General features: G+C 46.4%; 1 protein-coding gene across 4 annotated transcripts in view; it reads right to left on the reverse strand.

The window, feature by feature from the left end:
* The window catches only part of Fam110b (family with sequence similarity 110 member B), a 131,220-nt gene extending 106,706 nt beyond the window's left edge, over positions 1 to 24,514 (reverse strand). For 3 of the 4 annotated variants that reach the window (XM_048420271.3, XM_048420274.3, XM_048420275.3), the window contains exon 1: positions 24,237 to 24,514. The gene's annotated coding sequence lies outside the window, so the exon portion shown is untranslated. Of the gene's footprint in view, positions 1 to 23,181; positions 23,293 to 24,236 lie in introns of those variants that run through there. The other variant, XM_085677035.2, reaches the window with a different exon arrangement.
* Between the last annotated feature and the right edge of the window lie 754 nt (positions 24,515 to 25,268).

Genomic DNA, 25,268 nt, shown 5'->3' on the forward strand with positions numbered 1-25,268 from the left:
TCATCAACAAGTGGAAACCATTTTTACTCTAGATGAAAGTATTCTGACAAAATATGTAAAAACGCTGGGTGTACAGGAGGCATGTAACCAGAGGGTGTTTGTGTAAAACTACATCGGTTCCATTCCACGCGCTACTCGCTGTGTGCCACAGGAGCTTGGCTGAAAATTTAGAAATGTAGGTACAGAGACTGATAGACAGATGGGGCCACAGGGACATCCTTGAGATGAAAATGCCAAGAATGTCCCTTTTATTGTCCTCAGGGGCAGCTTATATAGGGCTCCGGCCACACCCCAGCTCTTGGGATCTTTAGGTTGCAGACTCATCAGAACCCACTCCCCTGCCATCAAGGTCTCGTGCTCAGAGCAGCTGAGTTGTTTACAAGAAATTCAGGGTCTGGTGGCCTCCAGTTCCAACATGTTTGATGTTGCTTTCTTTTTTCTAATTCTCCCCAACTCCTTGGGTTATGGACCCTGATTTCTGGGAAACTTGCAAATTTTCCATCATGTTTCAAAAAAGACTACACAATTAACAATAGTTAGAAAAACCAAAAAGACCTTAAGGTGTTGGTACACACCTTTAATCCCAGCACTTGAGAGACAGAAGCAAGAAGATTTAAATTTGGTCTACGGAGCAAGTTTCAGGACAGCAAGGGCTACACTGAGAAACTCCTAATAAACCACAAAAAAAAAAAAAGATTGAGCACATCACACACCCACACACCAATGTTTTTGCATGGGACAGGTGCCTTAAAGAAGCCATTTGCTTTCTGGGGATTAATTTATTTGGACTAAGCTGAAAGTGAGTCCCATAAATAAATAAATTTATAGGGAAAAAAGCACACTAAAAGTTTCATTAAATACACTCAAATTAAATTCTTCCAACCCATCATTTATATTCATGGACTCTCTATAAACAGCACTTAGCAAACCACAGTTGAGAAAATGTTATCCATGTTAAAAATGTTTAGAGAACAACTTGATGGAAAAATCTATGAAACTGGCTGCAGGGCCAGCATCACGCATCTTTTGAGGATAAATATGTACCCAGCTGCAAATTAAGGCTAGATACGCCCAGTTGTAAGGAACACACCTTTCCAAAAAGAACATGACCTTTCTCAAGAGTTCACTCCCACACTCCTATAAGTGGTATGTAGTCACACAGCCTAGCACACTAACACAAGATCTTCAGCCTAGCACATTATTAGCTGAGTATTATTCAATCAATAATCCTGTCATTCTCCAGGGTTCTAGGTCAACACCTAGAAGTAACTCAGACAGAAAAGATTGTATTCCTATATCTATATATCATGATTCCTATAATTATGAACCAAATCTAGACTTTATTAAGTTCCCAACCAAATGGCCGGAAGTGGGTAGGCAGGTCTAATATTTATTCTAGATGCATGAATAGAAGCAAGAGTCTCTGCAAGAGTCTCTGAAAGAGTCTTAGGGCAGTGGAGACAGGCTAACAAGAGGGCAGTGAAGTGACGCCTCCTTACTTTCAATGTTTTCATTTGTGAGACGCTGGTATTCCCTAAATCCAACATTCGTTAAAAGGTATGGTTATGGTTAGGCGAGTCCTTCCGCAGTCTCTACCCTCACCCGTCCAGTAGACACTGTGCTTTGCATTTGTTAAAGTCTCGTGTGTAAAATCCCTTATTAACTTATGGAAAATATTTCTTTAAAGAAAAACACTGGGGTAATGAACCCCCAACCACCTAAGGCAGAAAGAATTGATCTTACCTTGAGGGTGACTGTTTTAAAGTATTATTTTTAAACAACTAGCTATTAAATTAGTCACTGTGTTGCTTGAAAAACAAAAATTACAGAATGTTATTTAAGTCACCCTCGGATATAACGCCAAGAAACTGTGTCAACAAGTTTCTGCTTCCTATTATGATAGTCTGGCAATTTTCCACCCTTCCCAAGCATCTCCGAATACCAAGAGGTAACTTCAACAAGATGCAGGCCTTTCTTTTTTTACTTAAATAGTTCAGGCTAAGCTACTCTAGCCACATTAGTGAGTTTCAGGTAAGAGAACCTGTCTCAAAAGACAGCAAGCATGTTCACGCATGTGGGCATGCAGTCTCTCTCTCTCTCTCTCTCTCTCTCTCTCTCTCTCTCACACACACACACACACACACACACATTTTGAACTAGAGACACAGCTCAGTGGCAGAATGCTGGTCTAGTATTAATTAGGCCCTTTGTTCTATCCAGATACTGCAAAAAAAAAAAAAAGTCTCTACGATATATTTATCATGGGGTTCAGGACACAACGTCTTCGCTCGCTGAAAGATAGCTCAGATGTGCATCATCTCTAAGAACGCCGCTTTTCTGCATACTTCTGTTCCTTGGGAGATAATCACTAGCAACCCCCCAGCTTGGCTCGCCCCTCTATGCTGCATATATAATTGGAGCCTCCTCAAGTGCTTTTCTGAGCAGGTGGCACTAATTCCAAGCCAAAAAAAAATCTACTCTTGGCTTTCCCGCAGATCCTAAGATCCATTCATCTTCTTCAGAAGTAAGTGTAAAAAGATGCCAATATCAACACCGGTATGTTCTGCTATCCTACAAAATTAAGTATAGCATTAGTAAAATGTAATGTAATCTATTGGAAGACGCTTCTTTAAAGGCTTCGGCAGGTTTTGCTGAACCATGTTTTTATATTATATATTTTTTAAATTGGATAAAATACGCATAACACGAAGTTTATCACCTTAACCATATTAATCATACCACTGGGTGGTGAAATACACTCACTGTGTGATGCATCATTACCAGCATCCATTTCCAGAACTGTTTTGCTCTTAAAAACCTAAATGTTCTGCTCATTAAGCAATTCTGCATTCCTCCCTTCTCAGTCTGGACCACATCTATTTTCCTTCTCAACTGACCACGTTTGATACTTGGTACAAAGAGGATCATGTAATACTGTCGCCTCATAGCCAGCTTCTTTTATGTTTTCCTTGTGATTCCACCATGCTGCAGTGTGTTACACGGGACATTTCTCACTTCTGGTACTGGAACATTCAGCCGTCATCACCGAAACAGAAGGCCGGGTACTTTTCAGCAGCAAACCCTTGTGAGTGGATAGGCCAAGTGCTAGCGGCAGACTAGCATGTGAGCGAAAGCAAGGGCCTCCCTGCATGGCCAGGATCTAGAGACAGCACTCCAGGCTCAGAATGCTATTTACTGGCATGGGCCAGTGCCCTGCAACAAGGATCTGCAAGGAGTGTGTTATCTCAACCACATGGCCTGGCTATAAAATAAGATAGGAAGTTTCACTCTGGTTTGACTTTTGATACTTAATGTTTGCTTCACTCTGTCTCAGATCTCCAAAGAAATCAAGGTTAGGAAAAACGACATGGCAGGAAAACTGAGACTATCCAAACTAACGCCTCCACAACATATACTTCAAACCCAGGCCCCCATCAGATTAATGTCAGCTTTGCTATCTTAATAGTAAAATGGGTAAGAAACCCCATACCCAAATGACTGAAACCACAAGTGTTTCAGATTTCAGATTTTCATACAGAAAAAGAATCTTCTTAGGGATGGAATCCAAGTTCAAATACAGAACTTAATCCATGTCTTACTTAAAATGTTTGGGAAAGTTAACCTTTGAATTCGCTCATGCCCATCCTGCTGCACTGTCCAAATCAACACAGGTCTCAGGAAAAATACTGCTGGTTAGTCAATAAATACCTAGTTGAAAAAGATTAGTGCTTATAGCTTATCTGCCATCAAACAACCCCAATATGGAATTTTACTTCTTTCCAGAGTTTTCCTCCATATCAAATAACAATATATTTATTATCAGGGACAGAATATTTAAAATAGTGACAATTACATCTTAGTTCCTAGTGGTAGCAATGCTATAAATTAGTTCTATCTAAGGACCTTCAACTTGCAGGCTTTCTAATTCCCTGTGTACCACACAAAAACCCCTTTTTCTGTTCCTTGCTTCTTCCCTGACTGACACTACAAAATTGAACTTCTCAAGATCCCAGGTGCTACCCTGTGTAAGACCTTGGATTTGATCTGTTCTGTCTGCTCACTTAGCTGTCAATCAACTTGTGTTAGTAAGTAGCTCATCTGGGCTCTCATTTGGTCTCCAGGACAACCCTCCTAACCACATCATCTTCATGCCCTGAGCAGTGACTCCTCTCTAGACTCTATGGAGGCTATCTGGGGCACTTTCTGATCCATGACTCCTCCCTAGAATCTACAGAGGTCCTCTGGAGCACATCCTGAGCTGGGACTCCTCCCTAGACTCTACGGAGGTTCTGAGCACTTCCTGAGCTGGGACTCCACTCTGGAGAACTTTCTGAGCTGGGACTCCACTCTAGACTCTGCAGAGGCTCTCTGGAGCACTTCCTGAGCTGGGATTCCTCTCTAGACTCTACAGAGGCTCTCTGGACCACTTCCTGGGCCAAAACTTCTCCCTAGACTCTATAGAGGCTCTCTGGAGAACTTTCTGAGCTGGGACTCCACTCTGGACTCTACAGAGGCTCTCTGGAGCTCTTCCTGGTGCAAGGCATCCCCTTAGGAGAAGCTTGATGAATAGTTAAAGTCAAGGAGTTTAACCCTGTTGGGACATAATGAAAGCCACACCTACAGGCTCATCCAAGGTCAAAAATTTGACCCATAATCTAGACATATCAAACAGTGCCAGGAAACAGGGGAAGGGCCTGTTCTTATTCCTCACTATGACTGACATCAGGCTTTCTAGCCATCTTTCTGGGTCACTCCACCTGTAGAGCATGCCAGCAACCTCAGAAACATCTCGACTGAAGGCAGGTAAAGAACAAAGAGTCTAAATCCCAGAGCAGAGTTCCAGAGTTCCCACTGACATGCAAAGGGGAATAGAGGCCATTTCTGCCGTTAAGCTTTGAGGACATCGGACATCATTATGCAACAAGAGATAACAAAGATTTACTTCTTCAACTTCTCGCTTTCTTTCTTCCCAGTAAAAATCTTTTATCTGAAAGTATCTATTTCACAGATTACAAAAATAACTAAACTTCATCACAATGCCATTGGCACTGTTCTACTTTCTCTCAGCCACACACGCCAAAGAGAAGTCAGCCTTCTCCAATGCTGGCAGTGATAAAAGGATCCTCCGCTTGGTTCTGTTGAGTGTGACAGTCAGCTTAAAGGGGTCAACTACATAATTAAACCATAAAAATAGAATGGGTTTAATACCGCAATAATAAATAGTTCAATAGTGTGGGGGTTAAATTGGTTTCCAAATAAAACTAGTTTTCACTGTAGAATACACATTCCATTAGATTTCTAATTGAAGTCCTCATAATTTTGCAAAAGTTTTTATTTGGTCCACGGGGGCTTTTTGACTTAAGGAACTGAGACAGAGTTCAGAACGAGTTACATATTTCCACATATTTAATTCATTCAATAGTATCTAAATCAACTTTTGCTGGAATAAAAAAATATTTCAATATGTAAATTTAACATCTATCTTAAAGTAAAATTTTATTTTGAAAATAAAAATATCAGCTTATAAACTAAAATAAAATATAAAAATCCTAAGAAAAAGAAAGACTAGCGTTTCAGTGTAATGTCTTGATTTTCTTACGTTACATTTAATGTGCAGGATACATTTTCTTTTAAAATGAAAAATGAAGATTACTGGTTTACTTCTGGGTACCTAACATGCTCAGCAAGTGACACCCACAAAAGCAAGTCACAGTTGACCCGGGATTTAACTGTGAAAATCTACACAGACTAAAGGCAAGTACAACGGACGTCAGCAAAATCATGTGACTTGCGAAGAAGAATGATTCTGCTAAAGATGAGGAACATTGGTACACAGTGTGCTGAGATGAACTATTATCCCAGCACCAGGGAAGTGGAGGCAAGAGGATCACAACTTGAGAGCTCATCTTGGGCTAAACAGGTGATTTCATTCAAGTCTGGGCTACTGGGCAAGGCTCTGTCTCAGAAAGTTATACGCGTGCATACAGACATACACATATGCATGCATATCTTCTAAGGAATATGGGCTGCCTTCGGAGGCTCTTGATGGGAAGGCTAAAGCATTCATTACAGGGCTCCAGTACTGGTTAGGGCCTCTTACTATCCCACAGGTCCTCTGCAACGCTTTCATTCAGGCAATGACCCCTCCTTCCAGCCTGAGATCCCCAACTAAATGTACTTGCTATCTCAGTTTTTGTGTTTTTTGGTTTTGTTTTGTTTTCCTGAAACAGGGCTTCCCTGTGTAACAGTCCTGGCTCTCTGTAGACCAGGCTGGCCTCAAACTCACTGAGATCCACCTGTCTCTGCCTCCCAAGTGCTGGGATTAACGGCGAGTGCCATCACCGCCCGGCTTTGTTGTCCCAGATTTAGCACTGACTTTTCACAAGTAAGACTTCATCACCAGTTTAGAATCACCAGCAAAGGTATGGGAAATTCCAAGAGTCAGGAACCAGAACAGATTGCCCAGTAGGTGCTTGATGACATTAACTACGTTGCAAAGTGTATTTCCCAGGTTTCCCAGTGTGTGCCAGGGAAGATCCTTGGAGATCCCACCATCCCTACTCCAGAAAGGAGGTCCAAAAATCGTGTGATGGGTTGGTTGATAATTTGGACCACAAGGCAGACGATCTTGAACAGCCTTTGGACAGAGCACCGGTATCTGTCCTGCCACTTTGGCTCTGACAGCTCTAGTTTTGCTTAGGTCTCTTCCAAGCCAGAGAACAGGCGACAAAGCTGTGACAACTTCCCTGCAGGCACCAGGACCTTAATGCACACTCGGTCAGTCCCCCTCCGCAGGAGGCCCACGGTCCAGTCACAGTCACAGAACAGGAAGGGACGTCCTGGGACTGAAGGCAGCAGCTTCACCCCTCCTGTGCTTTGCTGCTCAGTGTTTATCAGCTGGCAGTGGTGCTAAAGGGGGAAGCGACCTTATTTCACAGCGACGAGCCCCCGAGAGCGCTCTGAATAGACTCCTCCGCTAATTCAATCACAGAGCAGGCCCAGAGCCTCCAGGGCCCCATACAATCATCCCACCAAGAGAGGCAGAAAAGATGCGTGAGAAACAAAGCGGTCACGACAAGCAATGGGCAAAGCCAACAGGTCTCAAGATGCTACAGTATGAGCCTAGGACTGCAGGACAGAGCGATGACTACAAGGACCTCAAGGTTTCATGGACCCTCCCTGCCCCCTGCACAGCAGTTCAGTCTGGACTGGGGGCCTCTGACCTCACACTAGGCTGAAACCTGCCTTCCCGCCATTCTCCTCCACGGATTCTGCTTCAGTGATATAGAGAACATATGCTTCACTAATCCCTAAAAGGGCTTTCTGAGATAGCAAACTGCTATTGACTCAGCCTAGGAAGTGCCAGACTGGGGCAGTGGCCAAGGAGAGATGACACAGCACCCAGCATCCATCCTGCACCATAAGCCCCCTCGTGGGCCTAAGGACAGCTATGAACACACACACACACACACACACACACACACACACACACACACACACTCTTTTGTGCTACTACAATGGTTTGGGTACTTCCTGCAATGATCCTCTTCACCTACATACGGTGAAGACATCACAACGGCAGGCATTTGAAGGAAAGAAATCTCTGCTGCAAGGGTAGCTCAGTCAGCCTCATACCCAGGGTCAGCTTACTGGTTTCATACTAAATACAGCCTCTAGGAAGGAGGGTCCTGTGGAGACACCAAGGTGAGCACCTTCAACACACAGGGGACAGTCCGGGTAGATCCAAAGTCAGGGCCTGTGAGAGCTACTTCATCAAGCCAAATTCAAGTGCATGAGCCCTCAGACACCAGGAAAGGGACGACACCACCCCCAGCACATGACCTCTCCCAAACAACCTAAAGACTGTCTTATCTCTGCACCAATGCCTGTGTTATCAGAGCAGGACCAGCTGAATACCTGTGACTGGAAACTCTTGGGACCTAGCTTTCGCAATACCTAGAAGTACTTCAGATGTTGGGAAGTGATATCTTCCTTTTCAGATTTTGGAATACTTGCGCAACTTGACCGAGAAGCATCTTGGGGTAGAACGCTTCAAAATCCCAAACTGCTTGAAAGGACAGATTTCTAAAATGGTCATATTTCAGTATATTCGGATTTTGGAGGGGATTAGAGAATGTTGAACGTGTGACATTCAAGAAAATCCAGTGAACCAGAGAAACCCAAATGCAGACCTATCGAGGCCTTCTCATCTTCCAGCCCAGGAACCTCAGAAAGATAAGAGGCATGAAGCAAGCGTCGTGTGATCTGTGCTTAGGGAGCCCATTCTGGCTTTCAGTTACTACTACTTTGCCTTCTGTGAGTACACGGCCATCTGCTTAGCCGAGCGCTGCCAAGAACATGGAGTCAAGGAATTGCAGAGTCTTGCATGGCAGTACTCAGGGGAAATAGCAAGCCACAGCCATGAAGCACAGAGTGCCTTCCGTTTTCTTCTACAGCCATAAGAAAAAGAAAAATGGAAATAAGTAATGGGCAATATACTGACTTTAGCCTAAGAAATCTAGGGGAAAAAATTATCATTTCAGCCAGTGTTTAGTATAAAAAGTGATAGGGTTACTATGTTGCATTCCCTCTTCAAACCCGAGTGTAGTTTCACACGGGCAGAATGTCTCAGTTCAGGATGGCTCCATTTTCAGTGCCAGGTGAGCAAGCAGCCAGTGGTCCCCCCACAGCAGCCAGTGGTCCCCCACAGCAGCCAGCACAAGTGTGGGCTGCCAGTGCTTCCCCAAAAGACCAAGGCATTCACCTCTGATGCCATACATCTCCCGTGCTCCCAAATCTCTCAGGATGCCGTTCCTCATTGCCACTGTGAACTCCTTTAGCACATGAGGGACTACAGGACACCTCCCATGCTCCAAAATCCCTCAAGATGCGGTTCCTCATTGCCACTGTGAACTCCATCAGCATGTGAGCGACGGATGACTCACCCTGACCTATAGATAAGGACCACACACACCACAGCAGAGACTTAAGTCTCGACCAGATGGCCAGCAGACTCAACCGGCTCCATTACAACCTGCATCCCCTGTTTATTGTTGGGAAGAAGTGGACTTCACGTCTCTGCATCCAGGCCACTCGGGCATCATGAAGCTACGACTGCTTCCTTTGTTCTTTTTATTCATAACGCACAGGGCCAAAGAAATTTCAAGAGAAGACATCGTAACAGAAGGCTTTTAGAATGACCAGGGAGTACAGACCAGAAAATACACAAGAAGAACTCCAGGCTAATGAAAGAACAGGTGTGGAGCTTGAGCTGGTAATGAAGAGGATGGCAGACGCTGTGGCCATGCCAGGGAAGATGGAGAAAAGCCCACGATACTTTCTTTCAAGCACAGCAGCCAGGGCTTTGAGCAGCCTGGAAATGTGACCAGCTAATCTCTCAGCTGATGCAGAAGTGAGTACATCAGAAGCAAGAAGATGAGAAAAGGAAAGATTTCCAAGGTAGAAATTAAGATAGGGGTACCCCAAGAATGCAGAAAGACCTGGGCAGGGCAGAAATGTCCGGGTTGAGACATTGGGGGGGGCATAGCTGAAGGATCCAAAGGGTTCTCAGTTTCCAGTAAGCTGCCAAGCACGATTAGAAACACCTGAGAGTCTGACCAGTCCTCAGCCTGCACACTGCAGGCCCCGGCTCACAGAGGCATGCCCGCCGGGAAGCTGACTCAGTCATGGGAAAGAACTCACCCCTTTCTAGGGAAAGCGTCCTGGGCTTTTTGTTGCTGCGATAAACACTATCATCAAAAGCAACCTGGGGAATAAAAGGCTTACAAGTTACAATTCATCCTCAAGTGAAGCCAAAACAGGACCTGAAACAGGGACCAATGGGGAGCAGTGTTCCAGGCTTGCTCAGGCAGGTTTCCAGCACAGCCCAGGACCACCTGCCCAGCGGTGGCACACCACCTACAGTGGGGGGTGCCCTCCTACATTACTCAGTAGTCAAGATCATGTCCCACAGACATCCTCACAGGCCAACCTAATGGAGGCAGTTCCTCAAATGAGATCCCTTCTTCCCAGGTCTTATTGAGGGTTGTTTCATGTCGACAAAAGCCAGACATGAGGTTTCCCAGATCTCCACGGAGATTCGGCTGAGCCACTGAAACCTCTGAGCACAAAGTGCTGTGCCATGTGAGATGCAGGAGGCTGCAGGAGGCTACAGGAGCCTGCAGGAGGCTGCAAGAGACTGCAGGAGGCTACAAGAGACTGCTGGAGGCTGCAGGAGACTGCAGGAGGCTACAGGAGACTTCAGGAGGCTGCTGGAGGCTGCAGGAGGCTGCTGGAGGCTACAGGAGACTGCAGGAAGCTGCAGGAGACTGCAGGAAGCTGCAGGAGACTGCAGGAGGCTACAGGAGACTGCTGGAGGCTGCAGGAGACTGCAGGAGGCTACAGGAGGCTGCAGGAGGCTGCAGGAGGCTGCAGGAGACTGCAGGAGGTTGCGGGAACATCGCTCGTTTGCAGAACGAAGTCTCTCATGAGCTTTCTGCTGTTTCACAGGTCCAAACGCAGGGGAACATGCATTCTGACACAATATTCCATATGACATGCTTTTTTTTGGGGGGGGGGACCTTAAACCACCTCTGCTGCTACAATAGTAGGTGGTATTTCATAAAATGCCCTAGACATAGAGGCTTCCACACAGAAACTTCCTTCTCAGTGTGTAGATAAGAAGCACAAGCCCAAAGGCCCACAGATGTGCTGATTGGTAAGTGTCCACTTCCTGGGTCACATATTGTAGCTTATCACTGTGTCTTCAAGATCAGGAAGATACGGGATAGCTCTCTGGCTCATTTAGGATGACGCTAATTCCATCTGTGGAGTCCCCTCCTAACCTAATAGCACCCCAGAGTTCCCCAATCCTAGCACTTGGGGATTAAAAGCAAAAATATATCAAGTGCATCATCTATAACATGATGCACTATGTTAAAAACAGAGCCGGGAACATAACACAATTGTAAAAGTTTGCCTCATTTTTATATATATTAAGATTTTTTTTTAGATAGTGTCAGTCTTCTGCTGTCACTTTAAGAACTAACCACACCCACCCCAGCCACTTTGGACCTCCTCCGCAGCCATCTTCTCTCTCGTGTGTGTGTGTGTGTGTGTGTGTGTGTGTGTGTGTGTGTATATCTGTCTTTGTTCTCTCTATGTTTGTCTATGTTTTCCTTTCTTTAAGTAATAAATGTCTAGCTTTATGTATAGCCTTATGTCCATTTACTCTGCCATCCACCGCATCCAGCTGCCTGACTCTGCCAATCGCCTGGGGACCCTGACTCTCCCGGCTGCATGGCGCTGCCACCCTGGAGATCTTGCGGGGACCCACAGCCACTAGCAGCTGCTCCACGAGCTGCCCGGGACATCCCATCATGGTATTATTTTTAAAAAAGAACAATATTGGTGCCGAAACCCGGGAGATTCACCCGCCAAGGGCCAGGGTTCCAGCTTTACCTTTCGTCCGGGACTCTGACCACCAACTTCCGGGATTGAATCGGACCGAGGGCCTTCCTCAACACCACCAACTGCCTGGACTCCTTCCTACAAACAACACCGGCTTCTAATTGTAAGTTTCCTCACTCCAGCCAGCTTATCTGAGCCTTTTTAACTCGGAATTGACCGGTCCTCCCAGTGTTTCTGGGCTCGGGGAGGGGTACTTCTCTGCCCCGTCGCTGGCGTCCATTACGGCTTGCATCCTGTTAAGCCCATGCATTCCCTCATCTGGAGGCCCGGGGCTTCCAGTCTCCTTCTTCCTCTTTATTTCAGTCTTTCCTTCCTTCCTACCTTTCTCGCGGACGTAATTGACTGATCAGGTTCGGCCTTTAGCATCCCACATGGGCACTCGGACGCCTGGGCACATGGTTTGGATGTTTGTTTGCATCTCACCTAAATGGGGAGCCGTTCCCCATAGGCTCGAGATGCCACGGTTTTTGAGGGATTTTCACGGTCTTGACCTGGGAAAGCAAGTCGTACCAGCCTAAATTGTCTGTTTATGTGGGTTTTTCACGATTCAACAACCAGGCGGTCCCTGGCTTTTAAAATTCCCGTGGTCTTTCCATTCAAGCCACAACACATGGCCGCCGCCATGTTCATTGGGGTCAGGTGACTTTATCGCTAGATTCAATGAGTGCCAGATCACTCGACCAAGCTTTCTCATTCTTATGTATGTCCTGCCTTTCCTCTCCCCCTCCTCGGTGTTCTCGTTAACTCTGATTACAGGTGTTTTGCATAGTGACGTGCTTTTTGATAGGGCCCATCAAAAGCATGCAGTTTACCTAATTCCTATTCACTCTCTCTGTATAAAATAATTGTTCATTTCATCTCATTTCAGACTACAAAATCATAATTCTCATATTTTAAACTGGTATGTACTTTTAAACTGTTTTCTACCACTGTCAGTTCTGCTACTAATCTTAATGATACAAACAGTTTTTTTTTCTTTCTGTCTGTCTTTTTACAAATATGGATCTTACCTGTTAAGAGTCAATACAGTCAAACTCAAACCCAAACTTCCAGACAGATTCTATACTGCAGCTATACCTAATAATCCCCCCTCAACTGCTCAGAGATCTGGGGAATGCGATATTTAAATGTTTAATTATTTAAAAAACTTTTCATAACAAAAAGAGACAGGTTGGCTCCTAGAAAGCACTCTGTTTCCTCCGAGAAGACAAAAGATCGACGTCCATCTGCAGTTTGCTTCGACTGCCAAGCGCTGACCATTGGGCAAAAACTGCCTATCACCTAAACTGGAGACCTCCAAACGTGGACAGGATGACTGGAATCGACAGTCTAGCTGTGCAGGTAAGGTAGACCTGTCTTCCTAAAGATTTCTTAGTCCACAGGGTCTTCAAAAGCCTGGCAGGCTCTACATTAAACAACAAAGGTCAAATGCAACCTTCAGCGACCAGGGAGGACCAAAGAGTAGCTCTAGATGCCAACCAAGTAAGTTCTCTGTCATTTTTAATCAGTAACTCAAGTAAAATCTTATCCTTCTCAAAGATCTCTGACAGTCTGATAGCTAAGAGGTTTTGTCAGGTTGTCTCACCAAATAAAAATACTTTTCATTATAATTTCTGTTTTTACAAACCCAAGGAGTTCTTAATACAATGTATATGTCTAAAACTTCTGTTTTTCTTATAAGTTCCAGGGAGCCAAATTAAAGAACCCATCATAAACAGGTCAGATACAAACCTCTCAATTCCCTGGTTCTAAAAATTTTTTCTCAATTTAACTTTGTCCTCTGTTCTGCCAACACCCTAACCAGGTACAAGGGACACCAGACATTTCCATGCCACAGACACCTGTCCTGTCGGGAGCAGAGACCAACTATGCCAGGATGTGACCAGCACCCAGCTTCTCTCGGATCTCCCTCACCCCCCTCAAAGACGACGCCCACAAATCAGCCGAAAGCAGTCTTGAGAATTCGCCACCCCAATTCCTTCAACCTGTAATGTCTAACTTTCTACTTTTTATTATAAAAAGGATCCGGGAATGTTATTCCATTGGGACACTTTAAGAACTAACCACACCCACCCCAGCCACTTCTGACCCCACCTCCCCCCGCCGCCATCTTTTCTCTCTGGTGTGTGTGTGCGTGCACGTGCGTGTGTGTGTGTGTGTGTGTATGTGTCTTTGTTCTCTCTATGTTTGTCTATGTTTTCCTTTCTTTAAGTAATAAATGTCTAGCTTTATGTATAGCCTTATGTCCATTTACTCTGCTGTCCACCGCATCCAGCCGCCTGACTCTGCCCGGGGACCCTGACTCCCCCGGCGGCATGGCGCTGCCACCCTGGAGATCTTGCGGGGACCCACAGCCACTAGCAGCTGCTCCGCGAGCTGCCCGGGACATCCCATCATGGTATTATTTTTAAAAAGAACAATAGATAGACTTAAGGAAGAATAAATCAGTCATAAACAATCAAATGCTTTCAATTTAGAAAAACTAAGGAAAAAAAAACTTCCTTTGTGGAACCTCCCAGGTTAGAGTAAAAATGTTCCCTGCTATTAGATCAAATCTATTTGATGTTGAAATCAGGTAGTATATATGTACAAGTTTCAAAACACTTCCCTCCCTGTTCTAAATTTCAAAAACAAAGAAGAATGAAAATGATAAATAAAAAATAATTATGAAAAACTGTTTTTATACCTTAAACTTGATGGTAGCCATACCAGGATACCAGCCATTAACAATGATGTGGACGGACACCTGGTTAATGATCATCAATACATAATCATGATTAATACATGATCATTTTCCTTTGCCAGACAATCTATACCAGACCAAAACATGTGCACCTTGATAAACTTCTATTTCACAGAAGAGACACATAAAACCAGAGAAACTCCGAAAGATGCAGCCATCAGCGGAGAGCAGCTCTGTAAGATGCAGCCATTGGTTGAGAGCAGCTCTAAGATGCAGCCATTGGCTGACAGCAGCTCTGTAAGATGCAGCCATTGGCTGAGAGCAGCTCTGTAAGATGCAGCCATTGGCTGACAGCAGCTCTGTAAGATGCAGCCATTGGCTGAGAGCGGCTCTGTAAGATGCAGCCATTGGCTGAGAGCGGCTCTGTAAGATGCAGCCATTGGCTGACAGCAGCTCTAAGACGCAGCCATCAGCTGAGTTCAGGGCAGATGTGCTAGAGGCAGGAAAGAGCCACAGCACGACAGCCCAGAAGGTCTCCAGAGGAGCGAGACTTCGGGGACCTAGTTGGCCTATTTTAACAGACTGGGGAAACTATATCTTCCCAGGACGATTTGAAAACATTCACCTAATTAGTGAGGCACCCTGATCACACCGGAGGTACTCGAGAGCAACGGTTAGAAGGCAATCGGAATGGCCTACAGGGTACCCAGAAACTTCAGCTCTGCACTATCAGCAGCTGTGCCAGTGTTTTCAGAAGTGGGTATCACTGAACTGGGGGACTTAGGTACAGCAGTTGGCCGACCACACAGAACAAAAGGGTGCAAGAAGATTGAACTCACTCACATTCTTCCCCAGTTCCCTTTCTACCTGGCTCCTCGAGCAGAGCCATCTGTTAGCCTGACCTTGGTCTGGTACCTACACTCCTGGCGGCCCTTGTTTCCCAGGTGTGTAGACAGCAGCCCAAGGGACAGCCAGCCTCCCTAGTCTCAGGAGCCTCTTCCTTATATTGTATTCGCCACTGGCTCTGCTTTCCTGCTGGAAGGCATGGGCATTAAGGCTGTCAGGTAGTTAAAATGGGAAACTGGAAGAGGAAGATACCTAAGTATTTCAGACAGGCAATGTGCAACAAACAATTTGTTCCTGTGTGGTGTGTTAATTAAAAGTTCTTGTGATGTGGTTTCTTTATCGCTTCACGGGGAGAAATGGCTCCAGAAAACCCTCAGGGGAAAGAGCGATTCGGGATTAACAGGGAAAACAGCCTGGTTCTGTGCTAGAGAATGCTGAAAGGAGAGTAACCTGTGGGAGAAAGCAGATAAGCAAGGCAGGAAAAGTCACGTGAGCTGATGGGAAGGCAGAGCCAGCTCTGCTGGAGGGGGTGGGGGAGAAAAGCAAAAGAGAAAAAAAATGCAGCAGGGATGCCCACACTGAACACAGTGCAATTCCTCCCCCCCCCCCACATACCTCTCTCTCCTTCCCTCCCTGGCCCCCAATCTGGACCGAGTGGGACTCTCACCACCTCTAGAAAAATGGGTGTTTTTATTTGTTTATTTAGTTTTTTTTTAAATTCCAATAGCCCACAAATCTTTCCTGGTACTATTTAAGAATATTTCAAGTACCTGCAAAATATATATTTTATAGTGATAATATTCTCCCCTAGTATGAGCTATAAAAGTAAATTAATAATAAAACCTTTAATAAATCAAAGAACTAAGTTTCTGCGCAGTCAGTTGGTTCCCTGAAAGCTGAAAGCCACCTTGGCCACACATAATGGGTTCAGCTGGGTTCCATTGCCAGGCACGCAGCCATATTGGAGCCCCAGACACTGCAGGGCATAACAGTCAGTCACCCATGGCCACCACACAAGAACACAGTCCCACCAGGAGGTGATGACACAGGCTTTTAATCCCAGCACTGGGAGGCAGAGGCAGGTTGGATCTCTGTGAGTTCGAGGCCAGCCTGGTCAATAAGAGCTAGTTCCAGGGCAGGCTCCAAAGCTACAAAGAAACCCTGTCTCAAAGAAAAAAAACAAAAACAAAAACAAAAACAAAAAATAAACAGAAACACAGCGTTCCAACTGTTGATCATTTGAAAGAACACAGGGCAGTGAGAGGCTAAAAGGGTTTTTAAATGCACAAAAGCACAAACAAATCTACAAAGAGCCTCCCAGTTCAACAGTGTTCCTTTATCAATGAAAATAGACACACGCTATCACCGTCTGCCACTAGTCCCCACTTACCACGTGTCCAGTTTCCGAAGTTTATTATTCATTGTTTTGCAGAGCTGTGTGTGGGTAGCACCGGGGGCCTCTGCATACTAAGCATGTGTCTCCAACTTAAGCTGTTTCCAACAAGAATGGGAATGGTGGCCCTTGGTAAGGCATGGAAAGAAAGGTGACTAATGTGACTACATGTGTGTGGTGACTCAGTGTGTACATGTTCGCACATCTGCGATTATGGGGTGTCTGCACGGGGTCTGAACTTCGTGTTTTATTCACCAAACTTCCCATAAAAAAAAAAGTGTGCAACAAGCAACCGGTAAGCCCTTCGAAAGACTAAAAGGTTAAAGACTACACAAACATCGTTATTTCTAAAAGAAGCATTTCCTTTTGAAAGCTATGAGAGCACTTAAAACAAAACACCAGCTGGTAACAGCAATGAGAGACAGTCCCTAAAAGTGACAGAAAACAACGAAGCAGGAACTGGGGAAGAAAATCCCCAGTCTGGAGTAGCAGCTGACAGGTCTGCCACCTAGAGCAGAGGTGGGAAAGAGAGCAAAGCTCCACTGCCTTAGGCAAGGGCATTCTTTAATAAGTGCCGGCCACTTTCACATGGGTGACACTTCCCACCACCATGACTCCCCGCTGCTTTGCAACCTTTTTATTACTGTTATTTATGGGTATTTGTATATGTATATGTGTGTGCATGCCCCTGGAGGCCAGAAGAGCCTGTCACATTTCCTGGAGTTGGAGTTACAGGCCCCCTGACATTGTGTGTGCTGGGAGCCAAGCTTAGATTCTCTGGAAGAGATGGGGAGGGATCTTCACCATCCCACTCCCGGGATTTTATTATCTAACAATTGGGTATCTGTAAGCAGAACTACCAGCCTCAGGTGACCTGTGGCGACATTCAGCTCAAAGAACAAACAAGCCTTAGTTTCCCAGAAGCCGCTGCAAATCCACTGTCCCCAAGAAGGCCCTTGCTTCTAAGCACAACCTCTTCTTCCCTCCAGCCTCTCTGCTCCCAGGCTGTGAAGAAGGCGTATGCATACCTCAGCTGAAAAGTCAGTCACTTCGCAGCTGTGACAGAGGACAAGATCACCACTTGACATTGGGCCTTTGGGCTGTGTCACCAAGATCCCAGAGGACGAGGGCCTCCTTGCCAGTCGCAGGGCAGTGCAGCCTGCACTGTGTGGCCAACCACAGTCCCAGGCCCTTCCCAACCTGCAGATCAAAGGCGAGCAGCTCAAGCCAAGGCTCACTCAACACACAAACAAAATGCATGCGAAGTCTGGGTTAGGGAGACGAGAAATCGGTGAAATCCACCAAAGCAGCTGAGAACGGGGCTGCTACCCCCGCTTGGGCAATCATGATCAACCCGATACCCTAGGTTCTGACCTGTGGCCCATATGATGAGATCATATGACCGGGAAGGACTAAGGCACAGAATCCATACGAGAGAAAGACAGGAGTTCTGCACTTTGTAAGTTTCTCACCTAACTTCCACAGTGGTTTTGGAAGAAGGTAGGGCAGTCATTCCCATGGTAAAGACAAGGAGCAGAGAGGTCTTGCGGGCTCGGGGGACTAGCTGAACTTCCCAGAGCCAGCTGTACCGGGAGTCCTTCCCTCTTTTCAAGGAACCTACTTGCTGTTTGCTGGCTACAAGTACACTTCTGACCTGGGATCGCCAGGGCCTCAGCCTGCCCAGTGACTTAAGAGCAACAGTGTGGATCTCCTGGGTCTGTCTCCACTCAGTGTCAGTCACAGGCACTGCCCAGAACCCAGACACACAGAGGGTGAGAGACTCCCTTAAGCATGGCGAATCTGGCATTGCCAGATTCCTGGTCTCCGTGATGGCAACCATCTCGACATAAATGCACATGTATGGGACGCGCACCGCAGTCTTCGCGCCCAGTGTCGTTTTCTGCAGCAGTTTCTGAGTGGCAGGCAGGTGCTTCCTCAAGTCCTGACCTTGCTCGTGTGTCCTCCCAAACACAGGGCTTCACTCACTTCAGTCAGCGACATGCGGTAAGTACAGGCCAGCAAGTCCCCGCAGCTGATCTGCAGAACAGGCTGCATGTCCCTGATTGCAATGCATATGTGCTTTCCTGTCTCGTGATCTGAAATGGAGACCCTCATCACAACTTGTGTAGTGTCCCAGTCCATGTGACACTGTAGTTCTATCCCAGCGGCATGGAAAGGGATGTTCTGTCTCAAAGTCAGAGGTGTGTCAGGTGAGGAGAAGAAGTCCACGACACCAGACACCTCCCCACCCCAATTCCTTGGTAATGGCTTGATGCTTCCACTGCTGTCTTTCTCCTTCCCCACAAATGAGTTTCCAAATCTGGACATTAAAGCCAGGTCCCCTCAGGATCAATCCACCAGCTCCTTCCATAGACAGAATATATAGAATGCCTGCACTCGCACGTGCACACACGCACAAACACACAGAAAAAGAGAGACAGACAGACAGACAGACTGTGGTCTGCAAGGCCACCAGGTGACTTGGTTCCTTTGTTTCTTATTACAAGAGTAGAAGGAGTTCTGGCTATCACAGGGCCTTTGCCTAAGCCATCCCTATGATTAATCATCCTTCAAATGTTGCCTTGTTGATTTACTTTTAATGATCACACTCATTAAAGTTCTCAATGGGACTCTCTAAACTCACACAGTCCAGGTAGGAAGCCCTCACCATTCCCAGCCATACTTGTTATTCCTTTAAGTTGGGTTTTTGTATATTCACTTAACTCAGTGGTTCTCAACCCACAGACCGAGACCTCTTTCAGGGTCACATATCAGACATCCTGCATATCAGACATTTACAGTACAATTTGTAGAAGTAGCAAAATTACAATTATGAAGCAGCAATGAAAATAGTTTTAGGATTGGGGGTCACCACAGCATGAGGAACCGCACTACAGGGTCACAGCATTGAAACACCACTGATTTAATTTATTGTCTGTTTCCTCGGTTGGCTCTCTAAAGCCTCCTGGGGTTAGTTTTGATTGACAGGCTCTAGAATCGCCAATGCAAAATGCTTCAATCACACCGACAGGGCTTGTTGAGAATAGGTCAGCTTCTGAGCATGACCATGAAGTAGACACTTGATCTCCAATCAGATGAGGCAGGAAGACCGACCGCACATGTGGGCGGCACCATTCCCAGGGCTTCCATTCTGGACTGCGTTGATGGAGAAAGCCAGCCGAGCAGAAGCTCCCACCTCCTGCTTCCCCAGTTGTAGTTGCAATGTGACCGGCTGCCTCAGGCTGTGCCTCTCCGGCTTCCCTGGAATTCTGAGCCAAATAAATCTTTCTCCTCTAAATTGCTTTTGTCAGATACTGAATCATAGCTACAGGACTCAGAGTCAAAGGAAAAGCAATTCATAATACAAGCCAGGAACAGGCAGGGACTAACTACGTCTTTCCTGGCTAGTGTTTATAAAAAAAAAAATTCCCGGCATACAATAAATCCTCTGCAAATAATTTTTAATATAGTAACCATAGTAAGAGAAAATATTAACTATATTCTTTTGCATAATTATCTCTTTTTTATTACTAAGTTTATGGAACCAAAGCACCATTGGCAAGAAGGGTCATTTTGAAGAACTACTTATGAGTCTTCTTTAAGAAGACATCTAAAAACCATGCCATGTCAGGAGGACGGGGAAAAAACCTGCTTTTCGTTACAACACAAACACCCGAAAATCCTGATGGCTTAGGATTGTGTTTTCAAAGTCCTTATCTGGAACTGGACAATTTCAAACCACATTGATCTTGGCCTGGTGCACAAACGACTCTTCCAGAAACCAATCTGCTAAAGACAGTTTCCTCAAGCCGAGGTATTCTTTGAGTCTGCATCCAAAACGTGTACAATTTTAAAATTCCCACTCTAGCAGCAGCTGAAAATTGTGTTATTGTGCCCACCCCCCATCCCACCCCCGACAATGCTGGGAGAGAGAGAAAAAAGAAAGCAATTTGTTTGGCTATGAAGCTTTGAAAGAATTGGGTGGGGGGTCAAGGCTCATAAGCTTAAGTCCTATGTAGCCCCTCATGAGACGAGGGGAGGGAGGTCAAAGCTCAAAAGATACGTCTCATACACAGGAGGTATGTCTACTCATGAGAGAAACTGCGTCACGTGAAAAAGATGGAGGTCCTCCTCAGTCCCTTCTCATGCCCGGGAAGAAGCCAAAGAGGTCAACATAGGCAGATGGGTTGTGTGAGTTGATTCATTTCACATCACAAGCGCGTCATTAGGAAACCTGCCCAAGTCGTCTACAAACAAGATGAGAAAGGGCTGTGGCAGAGGAGCAAAGGTTGGCTCGCAGCGGTATGAACGGCGAGAAGATATATTCCCACAGCTATTGTTCAGTTTCTCCGTGTCCATCATCCCACGCGAGATCTCTCACTGCCCAGAGTCACGGCTGCATTAAAGCTTTGGGGAGAGCAGGCCAACACTGGGCCTGAGTCACCCGCTCGTTTCAGGGGTCCCCGAGGACTGCTTGTTCACCTCACTATTTGTGCTCCTGTAGGGTGGTCAACTCAGAAACACCAGCCATCTTTTTTTTCTTTTTCAAACATTAAGTTAGGCTCTGCCTCACCTGTCGGACAAAATAGGCAGGGACTGGAAAACAGAGCAGAGATTTGCTTCAACCTTCAGGGTCCTATCTAACAGATGAAAGCGATCCTCGTAAACCAGCTCACGGAGGGAGAGGACGTCATTGGCTAAATGGAGAGTTGGGGCTATCATGAGCAGACACCCCAAACAGACCCAATGGCTCAGCCGTCTTTATTAGCCTTTTATCTAATTCAAAGACACTCAGCTGCACCTTCACCTCCTAAAGTCGGTCATCTTTGTCACACACTATGACATTCCTCTGGGGCTAAAGATAAAAAAAAGCTTAATTTCTCCTAGTTTTTGACTGATGATCAAGCGCTAACCAGAAAACCCAAACCCCATCACTGAGTGATGAGATTTCTTGATACCAAAGCCTGGGAGAAAGGAGCAGGCAGCTTCAGCCGCCGAAGCGGGACAAAGGCTTTGCCTCACTGGGCTCTGGTATTTACACACATCTCGCTGTTTATTAGCTATGAGTCGGACGAGACATGCGATTCGCTCACAGAAAGCAGATAACAGCAAAACTATTGGCTGTTAGAGGAGTAGGAGAAAGTCTATAGAGATAAGCTGCTGGCAGAACTGGCCTTCAGAGATAACCGATGAGGAGTCAGAGAACCCTCTCCTGCGTGCACTTACTGCTTCCTAGCATGGGTGCTCACACAGCCTGGACCCCAGGATAGAAAAAATTCAGTCTTTACCTTGACATCAACTCTCATTACAACATACCAGGATCCAAAAAAAAAAAAATGATAAGAAGCAACAATAATTAAAAGAAAAAAGAGCGGTGTGTGTGTGTGTGTGTGTGTGTGTGTGTACCACAGACCCTAAGACATGCTTCCCAAAATCAATTCAAACTGTTAATAGGCATTTTGCGGTTTATTTTTCTCTGTTGAAAGTGCATATCAGAAAGAAAAACAAAAGGTCGAGCAGAGTTGGAGAGGCTCTTGGCTTAGGTGATTCTACCTAAGTTTAAGGTGGAGAGACAAAAGGGAAGAGTCCAGTAATGATTATCACAAGCAATGTGCATTGAACATCCCAAACATTACAGGGCTCTCAAAGAGAAAGCATTCTCCAGGCAAATGCCCAAAAGATTTGAAAACAGAAGAGGAGGCGAGTGCCGGCCGCTGTCTGTATTGTGGGTTTTTCACCGAGAGACAAACACTGGTGGGGATGAATCAATCCCTGGGTTTCCTGAAGCATACCTGTGCTGTGACTGGGCTCCCAGAGCTCCCCACAGCACCACCTACTGGTCCTGGGCTGCACCTACAGCAGAGCCACTTCTGGGAGGACCCCAAGACTTCAAAACACTGAAAAATGAAAAAGACTGTCACTTCAAAGTCAATGATGGAGCTAGAGGGTGGACTGACAGGTAGCCGACGACCACATCCGCTATCTAAGGTGAAAGCACATCTTCTGGATACTGAGAACGGCTAGTGGGTAGTTTTATTTTTCTCAACCGTTTAGGCTTTAGATCTTGATCCCAAGGCCTTAAAAGCTAGAGTCATGACATTCACCTAGAAGGTGGTCACACAGCAAATACATTCATCTCTCATGAACGACAGGAGTGATGAGGGTTAACTAACAGTAGGACAACGTGGGTATTTTAACTAGAAATTGAATTCAGCATTCTAAACCTTGACAAGGGGTGATCTGGGGATGAGGCTCACAACAGAGGTTCTCCCTTCCGTGTAAGCTCTTCACAGACCACAAGGCCCCTTAGAGACAACCAGTTCCCATCAGGAAACCCACTAGGCCATGACTGGATTCAGACTCAGAGACCCGACAAGTAACAAATCCTCTCTTCCCAGACACTGAGGAGACACAGCCAGGAGCTTGTCAGTCTGCTACAAACAACCCAATCTCAATTCTGATCTAAAATTAAATCACAGACTCAAAATAGAGCATGCTGTAAAAGATCTGGGGTGGAAACAAACAAAAGAAACATTTCTTTTCTGAACAGCAAGAACATGAATTGAAAATAAAAACAAAAATAAATATAGCTGGTATTTTTCTAGTTCTGCTTCCACGGCCTATGTTAAGGCCTTTGCAGATTTTGCGTTAGGAAATATTCCTAACATCGGGCTCAAGAAGCAATGCCATCCCTGTGTTTAATTCATGATTTTAAGGTGAACGATCCAAGAAATGTTACAGATTAAATGTTATGGGGCAGATCAACGACTTACCATCAGCCTACCCTTACCTTTAAAGAGCTGTGCGTAATAAATACCTCATTTGAATGAGCAGGTCTCAAAAGCACAAAATGAACACAAACAATAACAACAGCAACTACCCAGTACGGTCACATGACTTAGCATGGTGGGTGCTAAATAACTCTTTAGCACCAACAGAGGAAATGAAAATGGAAGTCGTATTATTCATACTGAAAAAATGCTGATTCTGCTATCATACTCTGCTCTGTAAAAATAGACTCGGCGGTCCTCGCAAGCCAGCCAGGCACTGTTGTCACAGATGTGCGCCAGATTTGCACAGGACATAACTTGGCTGTGGGGAAACCCGGAGTTTGTCTGAATCTAAGGCAGGAAAGAACGCCTGTTCTTTCTTGGAGAGAGGGTGGCGTTCAATAAATCCGAATAGCAGCTTGAAAGGGTTAAAAAAAAAAAAAAAGCTGGGCGTCAGGTGGTTTTATTCCCACTTTGGGAAGTCATAAAGCAAAGTTATCTCCTCTTCCTTCTCCACTAGCCAGGATGCAGAGACTTGCCACTGCCGCTTACCCACGGTCAGGCTCTAACAAAAGGAGGGCAGTGCAGACACCCAGCTGCCCACAGCCTGGCATTGTCGCCAAGTACTGAGTGGCGCTAGGTGACAGGGGCACGAGTGAGCCAGGACCAATTTTATCTATTCCCAACCTGTATGCTTTCAAAGAAAGAAGAGGCAACCGAGCTGTGGGAGGACTGGAGGGTGTGTGTGGTGTGCTTGGGGAGGAGGGGGAAGGGGAGGGTGCAAACAAACTTTCAAAGCCCTGGGATCTGCATTCCCACAGGAACTGGCAGCACACTGGCGCGCCCACGGGATGCCCAGAGTGGGGACGCAGCACGGAGAGGGGCAGGGGCCGCCGCCTCCTCTCGCCCACCCTCTCCCCAGCAGCTAGCGTTCCTTCCCAGTCTCGGCCTCGCCGCCGGCCCTGGGCTTGCAGCCGGGCGCAAGGCAGACAGTGGGGCCGGGATTCGGGGCGCCCTGACTCGGTCAGAGCAGGACCCGGAGCCGAACTCTCCAGCCTCCAGCGCCCCAGCTTACCTTCGCCGCGCTCCCGCCCCTGCAAGGCGGCCAGGCCGGGCACCAGGCTCCGGAGACCGCGAGGAGGAGCTTGGGCCCCGCGGGGCACTGCAGGCCGAGGTGAAGCGGTCACCGGGTCCTCACCGCCGGATCCGAGCGGACCGCAGGGGCCGAATGGGCCTAGATCGCGCAGCAACGGAGGGTTGGGCGGACCGCCGCCGCGTTTGCACCTCCGCACAGAGGGGCGGGCTCAGGCAGGCTCCGCCGGAGAGCTGGGGAGGGAACTTGGAGCCAGTTGCAGCGGCCCAGAGCTCCTGTCCCCAAGCAGCCGGCACGCCCCCAGGAACGCCCTGCCCCCAGTCCACCTTCCCGCCCCACCCCCTCAGCAGCCTGCTCTCTTCCCCGCCCCCTCCGCCCCGCCCACCTGTGCCCCCCCAGTCCCACGCCCACCCTGTGTCGCACTGCTCCCACCCCTGAGAAGCCGCCGGGGTTGTGACTCTCCCACGCCAAAACAGTACAGATCAGTTTGTGCTTGGTACCCAGAACCTGTATGCAGATGCGATGTGCCCACCTGATAGCCCCTTCTTTTCTTAAAGATCTTGGCGCCCATCTAACTCCACGTGGTTGGTAGCAGGGTTTTCTCTGTGGACAGGAAGCATTCAGGAAGACTGAGCACAGTCTGCGTTTCACTAGTAGGAAACCTAAAAGTTATAATCCGTGCTTAGCCAAATGACTCAATTTGAAGGAGTTTGCGGGGTCAAAATATATTCCTCTCAACAATATTAAGCAAAATGTCACAATTTTTAACCCTTAGTACTTTGAAGTGTGATGACAGTTGTATGGTTTTCTCGGAGAGACCATTTATATGTGTTTAAATTATTCAACTCTTAATTCCTTCTAGTTCAGAAATTCTAGACTAAAAGTCAGATTTCCATAATAAATTTCTGCCTATTTACAAGAGAATTGTGTTAATAAGTGACGTAATGCTAGGCTTTGAGTGGAACTTTGGCATGCAAATGAGTTCCTGGTCAGCAAATTACACTGTAGCCTCCA

The sequence above is a fragment of the Myodes glareolus genome, chromosome 16 (genome assembly GCF_982192425.1).
Source record: "Myodes glareolus chromosome 16, mMyoGla1.1, whole genome shotgun sequence".
In the NCBI taxonomy this organism is placed as follows: domain Eukaryota; kingdom Metazoa; phylum Chordata; class Mammalia; order Rodentia; family Cricetidae; genus Myodes; species Myodes glareolus.